The following is a 12,787-nucleotide window of genomic DNA, read 5'->3' on the forward strand; positions in this document are numbered from 1 at the left end:
ATCAATTTTCTGCCCTGCCCTCCACAAGTGCAGGGCAGCCTCCTGGGAGCTATTATTTTTGGGCCGAAAATTCAATTAAAATTCCAATTTAATTCATTTCTTCACCAAATCAAAAGCCCATCCAAATCCCAAAATCCAAGGATAGAAAGTGTATAAATAGGAGCTAGTTTGATGTAATTAGGACCTTTTTGCTTTGCTTTTGAATTTTGCACTTTCTTTGAGCTTTGAATTTACTTTTGCACTTGGGAACTTCTCTTGGTGACTTCACTGAGATTTCAGAGAATTAGGGAGGAGAATTGATCTCTCTTCTTCCTTCTTCTTGCTTAGGTCTTTTTAATTTCCTTGTTTTGAGTTTTGGGTGTGAAGAATTGAGGAAATTCTGTCTCAATCTCCATTCAAAATCTCTTTAATTCCTTTCTGCACAATTGAGTTTAATTTCAATTCCTTTACTGCTTCTTCTTCTATTTCTTGTCAATTGCTTTGTGAACTTGGATCTGGGAAGGCAAATCGAGATCTAGACTTTACTTTCTAGTCTCTTGAGACCTGAGATCCCATTTTCCTTGTTGGTTCTTCTGTGAACCTTTGCTGCACTTTAATTTCAATTTCTGTTTGAACTTTAGTTTATTCCAATTCATCTTCTATTTTATTAATTGTTGCCATCTACTTTCTCTTGCTGGAATACTGAATTCCCAACCCTTAATTCCCCTTTTATATTCAAGCAATTTATATTTCTTGCCATTTAAGTTACTGCAATTTACATTTCTTGCACTTTAAGTTTCAGTCATTTATTTTCTTGTTCTTTAAGATTCAGCAAGTTTACTTTTCTGTTCTTTAATTTACTGCAATTTCCCCTTCTCCCTTTACATTCCAAGCAATTTATATTCAGTTAAATACAACCCACTCAACCAAAACTTGATTCGCTTGACTAAATCAACCACTAAACTAAAATTGCTCAATCCTTCAATCCCTGTGGGATCGACCTCACTCATGTGAGTTATTATTACTTGATGCGACCCGGTACACTTGCCGGTGAGTTTTGTGTTGGATCACTTTCCACACATCAAGGCTATTTTAGGATAAGTGAGCTAAAACAATTAATGGCCTCAATCATATGCATGCATTTAAATACACTAACTATTGGACATATAGAGTGGAACAAAATATAGATTACAATCATAGAGAAGAAAACACACAAGAATAAAATATTATGGTTAAATAATGTACCCATGCAATTAAGCTCAAATCTCACAGGGTTGTGTGTTCTTAGCTATAATTCCAAATATTGATTATCAACTCTTTCAAACTAACAATTTGTTTGTATTGACAATTATATTCAATTAATAAAATAATAAAAGGGTTTTGTGAAAAACAAGCATTTAGAGTAGTAGAATAAAATCATTTTAAAAATAGTGCATAATGCCATACATGCTTTTTCACAAATACTTAGCACGCATAGTAAGGATGTTGTTGAAAGTATTAAATTGAACATGCAAGCAACCCTCTAAAAATTTATATATAATTGTCAAACAATTCCTTAATAATCCACAAGCAAAATATAGAAAATAATGACCCAAATAAATTTCCAACACCAATTAAAAGAATGTAAAAAGAAAAAGAAAAGAAAAGGAATACATAGATAATGAAAGAAAAAAGGAAAAGAAAACATTAAAAAAAATAATAATGGAAAAGTAAAAAGGGAAGAAGAAAGAAAAGAACCTTGGTAATGGATGTGAAAAATAAGGGAGGAGAAAGTAAAAAGTGAAAAAGAATAAAGAAGGAAGAAGAGAGAAGAAAGAAATAAGAAAGGGAAAGAAAAGATTAGGATTTGGGGAAGAAAAGATAAGATATCTGGCCCTGATCTGGATAAACTGTGCGTCGCATGTGATACGGACGCGTGGAGCATGCGTTCGCGTGGTTATTTTCAGGTGATGCAGACGCGTGGGGCACGCATTCGCGTGATAGGGCTTGTGCTTTCAGCACCTTTCCAGCCCCACTCCATTATAACTTTCTGCCATACACCCCTTTACGTCGATTTCACAGGGTCACGCGTGCGCGTGGGTGACGCGCACGCGTGGAGGGCTGGTTTCACATATGACACGGACGCGTCAGCGACATGTTTACGTGGGCATCTTTGTGCCTAAGGCACACCTCCAGCCACGCTCCCGCGTGACTCTATGTTTCTTTCTTATTTGCTTCGCATGCGCACATGACGCGTACGCGTTAGCGATGCTCGTGCGTCACGTGCGAAATTTTTTTTTTAATATATGCCAAATGCAGGATGCAGTATGCAGATGCTAATACAAACATTATGAATGACACTAATAAAATTAAAATAAAATAAACTAAGAATAAAAGGAATGATTATACCATGGTGGATTGTCTCCCACCTAGCACTTTTAGTTAAAGTCCTTAAGTTAGACATTTGGGGAGTCCTTTGTTATGGTGGCTTGTGCTTGAACTCATCCAGGAATCTCCACCAATGTTTGCAATTCCAATATCCTCCGGGATCCCACACTAGTTGCATAAAGCCTTCAAGCAAGTTAAAGCAAGTGACAAGGCCCCAATAGTGTTGATTGCTGGAATGAATTTCGGGGTCCCAAACCTTACTTTTACACCCGTCTTCTTGTTGATCATCATGATTCCATCCGGGTGGCACACAATTTAAATTCTCATTGAGACATTCAAATAGCTTCCTGGACCCATACAATTTAGTATTCTTCTAGCCATGATACTTCAGCCGTGAGCTTCCTACCACAATGAACCTAGGATTGTGTTGCTAACCACTAACCATCTCCCCCTTGCTCTTATAGCCATAAAGAGCTCTAAGTTGCCCATTCGTCTCAAGCAAAGCATACTCAAGTGGGCTAATTAAGCTTAGAGATGTGAGATTTACCTACTTGAATGAAGGGATGGATGGTGATAGCTTTGGGGGAGAGGTCTCCAACAACTTTGGCAAGGTGATTTGCAACTCCATTCCCTTGAGTTCTTCCTTGACAACTTCCACCTCTTTGCAAGCTTCTTCAATATCAACCTCTTCCTCTTGGTAGCTTTCTTCCAATTCGATCTCTTCTTCATTGTTCATCAAGGGCATGGGAGGTTGTGCTTCTTCTTCTTTAATCTCCATGTCAAGTCCAATGGGAGATGATTCAAATGTAGATAAGAATTCATCAATGATTGAATCCATCTCTTGATCATCCCCTTCAAAGTCTTCAACCATGGTATGCCTTGGAGGTTGTACACCCTCCTTAACATCAAATTCAAACTCCTTAGAAGGGGGCTCTATGACTGGGCTTTCCCATGGACGTTCCGCATCTCCTAAGTCTTCGACCACTTCTTCCTCTTCAACGATTACAACTTCTTCCAATTGTTCCAATACAAAGTCATGCTGCTCACTGTCCACTGGAGTTTCTAGCTTCTCCTTCATGCTGCATTCTTCAGTAGATTCTCCACATGAAGCCATGGGGGTTCCTTGAGTGTCTGAATGTTGGGAAGGTAATCGATTGATTGCTTGCTCCAATTGGTGAAGGGTTGCATGAAATTTTTCCATCGTTTCCTTGAGATGCTTCTGTGATTCTCGGGTCGATGGATATGGACATGGTGTATATTGAGGTGGTGGTTTTTGGGAGTAATTAGGGTGGAATTGGGGTCGCTCCATGTATGGTTCATATGGTTCATAAAGTGGTTGGTATGGTGGATATGGGTTAGGGTCATATGGAGGTGAATGGTGGAAAGGGACTTGTGAGTTTGGTGGTTCAAAGGTATGCTGGGGAGGTGGTTCATAAGCATATGGTGGGACTTGTTGGTAACTACAAGGGGGTCCACCATATTCATCATCTTGGTACGCTCCCTGGAATGGCTCTTGACCATAGTAATTTGGTGGGTGTTGGTTATCATGAAAAGGTCCACCATAACTATTGTCTTGGCATGCATTGTAGGATGGTCGTCGTCCATGGTACTTTGGAAGGTGTTGTTGCCGAAAGGGTTGATCAGATCCTCGTGGCTCCTCCATCTTTGATTGCTTTGACCTTGATGCATGTTCCTGTTATAGCTTCCATTCCTTACAACAACATTGGAACCGAACTTGAAACCATAAGGGTGAGAATTCATAGTAGCTAAAGAAAATAAAAACAAAAGCTAATAAAAAAACTAATGAAAATAAACTCCTAAATCTTATAAACACTGACAACAATATAAGATAAAGATTTGAAAAAGGTTTAAATTTTGAAAAGGTTTGATTTTTAAAATTTTAAATTTAAATTTTGAAATTTGAAATTTGAATTTTGGAATTTTAAATATTGAAATTTGAAATTTTGATTTTGAAATAAGATAAGATAAGATTTTGAAAAAGATATGATTTTTGAAAAAGATTTGAATTTTGAAATTTAAAACTAAGATAAGATAAGATAAAAATTTTAAAATAAAAATCTGAATTTTTTTTGTAATTTTTCGAAAAAATCAATTAAAATAAAGAGAAAAGATGTTTTTGAATTTAATGAGGAAAGAGAAAAACAATAAAATGACACAAAACTAAAATTTTTTAGATCAAAACGAAGAAAACAACCAAGAACAACTTGAAGGTCAAGATGAACACGAAGAACAACTTGAAGATCAAGAAAGAACAAGGAACATTATTTTCGAAAAGTTTTAATAACTAAATAAAAACCAATAACATCTTAATTTACAAAAAAGCAAAAATAAAAGCAAAAATAAAAACAAATAAACAAGCAAAAAGCAAATATTTATAATAACCAATAATAAGGTACACGTTTGCAATTCCCCGGCAATGGCGCCATTTTAACGAACGGATTAATTGATGGTAAAGAATTTCATCAGAATATAATCGCGTTGTAAGTATAGTTTCTAAACCAGCAGAGAATCCGTTCGTGCAGAAGTTTTGGTTGTCACAAGTAACAAACCCAGTAAAATTTATAAACCGAAGTATTCAAACCTCGGATCGTCTTCTCAAGAAATTGCAGGGAGGTGTGTTTTATTATTGGTTATGAAAAATAGTAATTTTGGGTTTTTGAAAGGTTTGAACAAGAGAAATAAATTGCAGAAATTAAATTAATAACTAATAAAGCTCTTAGCAAGGTATGAGAATTGGAAGTCCTATCCTAGTTATCCTTATCAATTATAATGAGAATTGACTTTTGCTCTCACTTGGTCAACCTCTAACTATGAAGGTATGTTAAGTGGATGAATCAATTTGATTCCTCAAGTCCTAGTCAATTCCTAAGAAAAGACTAGAGTTAGGAGAATTCAAATCAATCAGCAAAGAATCCCAATTTTCAATCATCAGCTGAGTTTGATAACTCAAGAGTCTCTAATTACTCAACCAAAGCTAAGAGTGTAAAAAGCTAAATTAAAATCATAAATATCTGAAAGACCTCAAATTGTATTAAATAGAAAATCAATCTAAACATAAAAAATTTCATAAACTAAATTGAGAAAATAAATAAAAGGAATGTTGAACCTGTAATTTGAAAAGAAGTAACCTAAACATAATAGAAATCCTAAATCCTAATCCTAAGAGAGAGGAGAGAACCTCTCTCTCTAAAAACTACATCTAATCCTAAAATTATGTATATGAGAATTTGTTGTATGAATTGATGCATTCCCCCACTTTATAGTCTCTAATATGTGTTTTCTGGGCCGAGAACTGGGTCAAAATAGCCCAGAAATCGCTGGTTGCGAATTCAAACATGCTGATTTTTCTGCAGAACTATGCGTCCGCGTGATTCACGCGTGCACGTCATTTTTCTGTATGGCTACTATAGTGAATTATATATCACTTCGAAGCCCCGGATGTTAGCTTTCGAACGCAACTGAAACCGCATCATTTGTACCTTTGTAGCTCAAGTTATGATCGTTTGAGTGCGAAGAGGTCAGGCTGGACGGCTTAGCAATTTCTTCAACTTCTTATATTCCTTCCACTTTTGCATGCTTCCTTTCCATCCTCTGAGCCATTCCTGCCCTGTAATCCCTGAAATCACTAAACACACATATCAAGGCATCAACTGGTAATAAGAGAGGATTAAACATAGCAAATTTAAAGCCCAAAGAAGCATGTTTTCAATCATAGCACAAAATCTGGAAGGAAAAAGTAAAACCATGCAAATAGTATGAATAAGTGTGAGACTAGTGGATAAAATCCACTCAATTAAGTACAAGATGTACCACGAAATAGTGGTGCATCATGGACAGAGGAGAGTTAGTCCTTCAATTGAATGAGGACTACCTTGTGTTTAAGGCTCACGGATATTCTTTTGTAAACATGGAGAGAAAGCATGAAAAGCTTCATCGAATTATGTCCATACAGAGTCAAGCAGAGGCCTCACACTCAAACTCTACGTTTGGTGTTGGGAGGCCACAATCATGCTCTGAGCATCTGTGAAGCTCTGAAAGAGCTTACTGTCAAGCTATTGACATTAAAGAAGCACTTATTGGGAGGCAACCCAATCTTATTTATCTATGTTAATTACTTTTTCATTTCATTTTCCATTGTTAGTTTATGTTTTCTGTAGGTTAATGATCATGTGGAGTCACAAAAATAGCTGCAGAATTAACGCGGAATCAAAACTAGCATAAAAAATAGCACACCCTGGAGGACAGGCTTACTGGTGTTTAAACACCAGTAAGGATAGCAGAATGGGTGTTTAACGCCTAGTCTGGCAGCATTCTGGGAGTTAAATGCCAGAATTGGCAGACAGACTGGCGTTTAATGCCAGAAAAGGGGTATTTGGTGTCTGGCTGGCGTTAAACTCCAGAAAGGGACATCACCTGGCATTTAACTCTAGAATAGGCAGCAGAGCTGGCGTTAAATGCCAGAAATGGCACACAGAGGGCGTTTAAATGCCAGAAAGGTGCAATGATGAGAAATCCTTGATACCTCAGGATCTGTGGACCCCACAGGATCCCCACCTACCTCAACTCACTATCTCTCCCCCTCACACCTTTCCATAACACTCTTCCTCAAACACCATTCACCTATCAAATCCTACCCACTTCCCCATAATCTCTTCACCACTCACATCCATCCACTATTCCTCAAAAACCCATCATAAACCCCACCTACCTTACCATTCAAATTCAAAACATTTCCCTCCCAACCCCACCCCCTCTCACACGGATTCCCTCTCTCCCTTACCCTATAAATACCCCTCCTTACTCCTCCACTTTCACACATCACAAACACCTCATAACACCCTTGGCCAAACCATTCATACCCTTCCATATCCTTCATTTCTTATTCTTCTCCTCCTTTCTTTCTTCTTTTGCTCGAGGACGAGCAAACCTTTTAAGTTTGGTGTGAAAAAAAGCTCTGCTTTTTGTTTTTCCAAAACCATTAATGGCACCTAAAGCCGGAGAAACCTTTAGAAAGAGGAAAGGGAAGGCAGTTGCTTCCACCTCTGAGTAATGGAAGATGGAGAGATTCATCTAAAAAGCCCATCACTAGAAAGAAGATGGAGCAAACAAGAGAGCTCATTCATGGACCTCAACAAGAGCATGAGGAAGTCCCTCATCAAGAAATCCCTGAAATGCCTCAAGAGATGCATTTCCCTCCACACAACTATTGGGAGCAACTCAACACCTCTTTAGGAGAATTGAGTTCCAACATGGAGCAACTAAGAGTGGAGCACCAAGAGCACTCCATCATCCTCCATGAAATCAGAGAGGACCAAAAGGCCATGAGAGAGGAGTGATGACAAGTCATCTTAGGCTAGTTTCACAAGCCTTTTTCATTATCTTTTACTTAGTTTTCATGCATTCTTAGGCAATAAGTAAGTGTTTGGATGAAAAATTCATGGTTGTCTTGATTCAATCAAACATTGCTAATTTTATGCATTTTCATGAGATTTATGCAAGAATTGATTGGTAAGATGCAAAATCTTGTGATTATGCCAAGGCTTTGATGACTTTGTTTGGTTGATGATAGGTGAAAGGAAGCATGAAGGAAGGTTGAAGAAGGAGCCTGGAGAAGATGAAGAAGAAGCAACGTTGGTGGCCAAGTTGGACCACCAACATTGCCTCCAACGTTGGAAGAAGGGGCAGACGATATACTGATACTCACGTTGGAGAGAGTGTTGGACATCCAACGTTAACCCCAATGTGGTAAAGGAATGAGCTTATTGGATATTCTGGAAAATTGCAGGGGCGCGGACGCGCACATGCTGCACACGCGTAGATTGGGAATTTTGAGCATCTGCGCAGACGCACACTATGCGCGCACGCGTGGGTAGGCAACGTTGGACCCCAAACGCTGCCTCAAACGTGAAGGCCAATGCGCGCGATCTTGAATATGGGATTTTGAGTTTGGAAAAGCACAAGGGCGCGCTCGCGCCTATGGCGCGTACGCGCGAATTCAACTTTTGAGCATCTACGCAGACGCGTACATGCCACGCACGCGTGGATGAGCTTTGTGATCCAAGTGCGCAGACGCGCACGGTATGCGTACGTGTGGGTAGCAAGACGTTGGCACTCCAACGTTGGTTAAACGTGAGTGACAGCAACCAGAAAGGCATAATTGACACACTCTTCTCCTCAATTTCATTAGGCTCCAATCCAATCAATCCCTGCTTCAATCAAGGCTAGGGCCCAAATCCAAATACACTGAAGACTCAATCGAAAAGGAGAAGAAGCCTATAAATAGGAGAATGCTTGAAGAGAAAAGGGGGCTGGCTCCACAGGGAGCAGTAGGAGTAGAGAGCTCACTATTTTAGTTTTCCTTTTTGAATTTGAAAATTTTGGATTGAGATTGAAGGAATTCTGTTTCATTCTTGATCTGAAACTTCTCTTTGTGCTTTTTCTACATAATCTTAGAGAATTGAGAATTGAATCTGAGTTTTCATTTACTGCTTCCATATTTCTTTCTTCTGCAAATTATTTTCTGCTGGATCAAGGAAGGAATTAAGATCTAGACTTGTTTTCTAGTCTCATTGATCCCCTGAGATCTTCACTTGTCTTTTTAGATTTCGCAATTGAGTTGAGTTTTCTTGCTGTTTTAAATTTTTCAAGCAATTTCCCTTTTTTGTTTAGATCTGTTACAAGTTACTACATCTTTTACTTCTCTGTTTGATTGCTAATTACACTTTCTTGTTTGATTTCTTGAATCCCAGCTCCCAAAATCCTTTTATTCATCCTGCAATTTAAATTTCCAGTTGCTTGATCTATTGCTTTCTTTAATTTCCAGCACCCACTCCCCTTTACATTCACTGCAATTTACATTTCTTGTCATTTAAGTTTCTGCAATTTACATTGCTTGCTCTTTAAGTTTCTGTCCAATTTACTTTCTTCAATTTAAATTCCCTGCAATTTACTTTCTGTTGATCAACTTCACACAAATCACTCAATGTTAGCTTGACTAAACTAATCACCCACTAAAGTTTGCTTGATCCATCAATCCCTGTGGGATCAACCTCACTCTAAGTGAGTTTTACTACTTGATGCGACCCGGTACACTTGCCGGTGAGTTTTGTATTGGAATCTGATTTCCAACCCATCAAGTTTTTGGCGCCGTTGCCGGGGATTGATTAGATCAACAATGATTAAGTGGGTGAGAAGTCTAGATTAAGCATTTTTCTTTCTTTTTGTTCTCTGTTTTAAGCTGATAGCAAGGTGTTTAAGTTATTACCTCACTAAAAAATTCCTTTTTGAGACATGAATTTTAATTTTCGTTGGTGTTGTGTTTTACAAAATTCAAATAGAGTTCAACTCATCCTATGATCAAACAAATTTTATAGAATATTACCCACCATCACCAATTTCTAATGATGGCTGAGAATATCACCAAGAAAATACAAATTCTGAGCACTCCAATCCATGGAGATATGTTTCAGAACCACAAGATGAGCAAGACAATTTCATGGGATATGTCCCTCCACCACAAAATGATTCAAGTTATTATTCTAATGATGGCTGGGAATATCACAAAAAAACTACAGATTTTGAGAAATCCAATCAGTGGGGATATGCTAATCAAGATAATTCCATGGAATACTACCCAATACCACAAAATAATTCATGTTATTATGCTAATGGTGGATGGGAGTATCAACAAGGAATAAACAAGCATGAACACCTCCCAGAGCCACATGATGATTTATACTGCTATAACAACCACTAAGATTGTGACTAGGAGGGTCAAAATCAAAGAGATATTGATGATTCATACTCTGTTCATCAAGAGACATCATCACTGGAGTGTGCTTTCGAAAAATTCATACAAAATTGTTCAACCTCACCTCACAGTTCATCTGAAAGTTCTTCATCACTTAACTATCCCTTGACACAAAATCTCTTCCAAAACTCACAGTCCACACAAACTTCCATGAACCAAAACCTCTCAAATCTTGAAACCATGTTTGAAAAATATGAGAGGGAGGCACAAATATCCTGGAACAGGTAAGAGAATTCATTCAAAAACATGGAAGTGCTGGTAAACCAAAATGAAGAAACCTTTGAACTAATTGAAGATCTCTTTCAAAAATCCAGAGAATTGTTGAAAAGACAAGAACAACTCATGGAGGAACAACAACAATCCTAGAAGGAACAAGAAATCCTTCTTCAGAAGATGGATGAGTATTTGGAGAACATGGGGAAACGCTCAGAACCAATAAGCAAGGAAAATAAAGATCAATTGATGGATGTGAAGGAGGAAGTGGAAGAACAAGATGAAGATGCTACTATATCAAGTGAGCTTTCAATGAAGAATGAGGTGGTTGAAACTGAAACTGCACTTGAGATGACAAGGGAACATGAAGACTCACAACCCTCACAAACTTCCCTGAACCAAAAACTCTCAACAGTTGAATCTATGATTGAAAAATATGAAGAGGAGATGAAGAAATCTTGGGAAGAACAACAAACCTCCTCCATGAAAGTAGTATTAAGTCAAATGTTGAGTGTGAAGGAAGAAGTGAAGGAACAAGAAAGTGAGGAAGACAATCAAGGAAGCTCATACTCAAGAGAAGCAGAGAAATACATAGATGAAGGGCTCATTGAACCACCAATTCAAAAGGCTCTAGATGAAGATAAAACTCCAATAATCACATAGCAACTAAGTTTTGAATCCAAAGAAGTGAAGGCAACTAACAAGAGCACCACCCATATCCCTGATCCAGCAAGCAAGATCAATCAAGCCATTTACAAAAGGAAGCTTGCTGAGAAGAGACCAAGACAAGGGACAATAGCTGAATCTTCTCCCCCCTTGAGGTCATTCCTCTCAACAAACTGGAAGAAGAGGAAGAAAGTCATTAGCTACAGGTCAGTAGTTTTACTTTCTTAGTTATTTCAATAAAGAAGTTAAGTAGATTTCTCTGTATTGCAAAGAGCTAAGTTTGGTGTTGCACACCAAAATAATTAAGGGGTGAATATTGGAAGCTAAGTTTGGTGTTCCACCAAAAATTTCATTAAGAGTACATTGCACCCTCAACATGACTAGTATTAGCTCCAAACCATCAGAGAAACTACTTAACAATTGTTATGTTTCTAGTTTTTAGTTGTTTTCTAGTTTACATCCATTTTCTAGTTCATAGTTTACTTTCCTAATAAAAAGCACTTGATGTTTTATGCATGTATTTATTCTGCTTCATATAGACGTAGGCAAGGAACTAAGTTTGATGTTTCCACACCAGCTTAGGTTCAGAGGATTACAAGCATACATGCATGCTAACTGTTTCTTAAGTGCTTGGGAAACAAGCAACTTTCAATATCTTTTGTAGGAAGTCATTCAATCTCTTGGAGGAAAAGGTACATTATCATGGACAAAGGAAGGACATAGAACCCAACAATGATGATGCCACAGAGGAAACAAATGGACTCCAAGAGGTTGTACTGTTCTCTAACTGACTTTAGCTCAAATATGCTAATTGAAAGTGCAAATGTCCCCTGTTGAGTAGTTTTTTTAGATTTATTTACTGTCTGCAAGTTTGTTTGTTTTCATGTTGTCTTGGCTTGTTAGTTTAAGTGTGATGAGCGGATAATTTGTACGCTTTTTCGCATTATCTTTAGTATGTTTTTAGTATGTTTTAGTTAGTTTTTAGTATATTTTTATTAGTTTTTAGTTAAAATTCACTTTTCTGGACTTTACTATGAGTTTGTGTGTTTTTCTGTGATTTTAGGTATTTTCTGGCTGAAATTAAGGGACTTGAGCAAAAATCTGATTCAGAGACTGAAAAGAACTGCAGATGCTGTTGGATTCTGACCTCCCTTCACTCGAAGTGGATTTTCTGGAGCTACAGAAACCCAATTGGTGCGCTCTCAACGGCGTTAGAAAGTAGACATCCTGAGCTTTCCAGCAATATATAATAGTCTATACTTTGCCCAAGATTTGATGGCCCAAACTGGCGTTCCAAATCAGCTCAAAACTGCCCGGCGTTAAACACCGGAACTGGCACAAGAATGGGAGTTAAACGCCCAAACTGGCACAAAAGCTGGCGTTTAACTCCAAGAGAAGTCTCTACACGAAAATGCTTCAATGCTCAGCCCAAGCACACACCAAGTGGGCCCGGAAGTGGATTTTTCTGTCATTTACTCATTTCTGTAAACCTTAGGCTACTAGTTCTTTATAAATAGGACCTTTTGCTATTGTATTTTCATCTTTGGATCATCTTAGATCTTTAGATCATCTTTGGACGCCTAGTTCTTAGATCATTGGGAGGCTGGCCATTCGGCCATGCCTAGACCTTGTTCTTATGGATTTTCAACGGTGGAGTTTCTACACACCATAGATTAAGGTGTGGAGCTCTGCTGTACCTCGAGTATTAATGCAATTACTACTGTTCTTCTA

The sequence above is a fragment of the Arachis duranensis genome, chromosome 4, assembly GCF_000817695.3.
Source record: "Arachis duranensis cultivar V14167 chromosome 4, aradu.V14167.gnm2.J7QH, whole genome shotgun sequence".
NCBI classification, from domain to species: domain Eukaryota; kingdom Viridiplantae; phylum Streptophyta; class Magnoliopsida; order Fabales; family Fabaceae; genus Arachis; species Arachis duranensis.